Raw genomic sequence first — 1,714 nt, forward strand, 5'->3', positions numbered from 1 at the left:
ATGAGGCCCTCCTATAAGGCATAGGAGGGGCTCTGTTTAGCAGGTGCTCAACACAGACTTGGGTGCATCGCCCCCTCCACCGCACCCGCGTGCACACACGCCCCGTGCAGACGTGTCCCACGCATGCACGCCCCACATGCCCTGTCATGGGCTGAGCTGGATGGATCGTAGCTGTATGTGCAAGAGACCAAGGGAGGTTTGAGTGACCACCACAGGGTTAGAGAAGGAGGGGCTGCCAGATGCTACAGGACAGCGAGGGGCCAGGATGCAGACCGGACCTCTTCTTCTCCAGCCTCCCTGCTCCTCTGGGCGGTGGAATGTCCTCAAGCTGTCTTTCCTCCCTCATTCCGCAAACCTGCAGAGCTTTTTCATTTTTCCAGGACGGAGATTCATCTATCGGCATTCTAATTTTAAAAGTTCCCCATGTGCAGAGCTGACTTTGATCTTCAGCAGGAGTTTATTTCTTCCTATTAGCATCACATTATACAATCTCTGACAGGTTAATCGCAGCTCTTGTTGTACTGTTTATTCTACACACGGGATAATTTTACTTTCAAAATGTTATTTTAATTAAGAAGGAAGTACATGAGGGGGAAGGCATTGTCCTGACAGACAGGCTTCTGTGATCCCACAGAGCAGGTGTATGCCTGCAGTGCACTGTCTCCAGCAAGGACTTCAGGTCCCAGCCCCAGGGAGGGAGTCAGTCCTGGGCTTATAGGATGTCAGGGGCGGACGGGGAAGATCTTGGTTAGATATTTTTCTGAGAAATTTTCTTCTTTGTCTTTTTTGGATAGTTTGCCTTTGTGTTATATAAAATAAAGAATGTGATTGACGTTTAATCGAAGACTGTATTGGCATAAGGGTTGGGCCTATGGCCTTCAAATTTCCTTTATCCTAGGATGGAGTCCAGCCTGCCTCAGCCACTTACTACCTCTGTGACCTTGGGTGAGTTTCTTAACCTCTCTGAGCATCAGATTCCTCAGAGGAGGAAGAGAAGGTGGGCACATGGGAACACTGGGAGGTTTAAACAAGACAACGGAGGGAAGGCACTTTGGGATGTTCTTTGGCACAGAGAGAGTACTCGGTGAAGCGATCATTATTTGAACCACAGATACATTTCCTTCTTCTCAGATGAAGCTGGGATGAGAGAGGGGGGAGACGCAGACTTCGCCAACTTGACAGTTTTTCAGAGCCCCCCCCCGCCGCCCCGGTTTGGAAAGAGTTGCCACTTTGAAACCACAGAATCCAGAAACACATTTCAACCTCACCATTTACCCTCAAGTTCTGGACCTAGAGCCAGATACCAAGCGGGTTGGAGCAGCATGTTCATTTTTTTCAAAAAGGAAAGCATTTTGTGATGAGGGGAAAAATACTTGCATAAGAGGGCCGAGAAGAAAGGCTCTGACGTGTGAAGTCGTCCCTCTGGGTTGAAATGAAATAAAGAGCTACTTTGCTACCCAGGTCTTAGGATGGAGCAAAGAGCTAGTTTAAACTCTGCATCTGATGTGTGCTTTGGTGAAGCTAAATCCTCGTTAAGTCATGCCGTGTCAATGCCAATATCATACTGTCAGACCTGATTGGTGTGATTAAGGTGATGAGAAGGCCTCCTTAGCCCCCTTGGAAATGAGTCTACGTTGTCACAGAGGAACGGCAGCTGCTGAAGGACTCTAATCCCCGTGATAGAACCTAAGAGCCATCAGGGCCTGGACCAAAA

The sequence above is a fragment of the Delphinus delphis genome, chromosome 1 (genome assembly GCF_949987515.2).
Source record: "Delphinus delphis chromosome 1, mDelDel1.2, whole genome shotgun sequence".
Classification (NCBI taxonomy): Eukaryota; Metazoa; Chordata; class Mammalia; order Artiodactyla; family Delphinidae; genus Delphinus; species Delphinus delphis.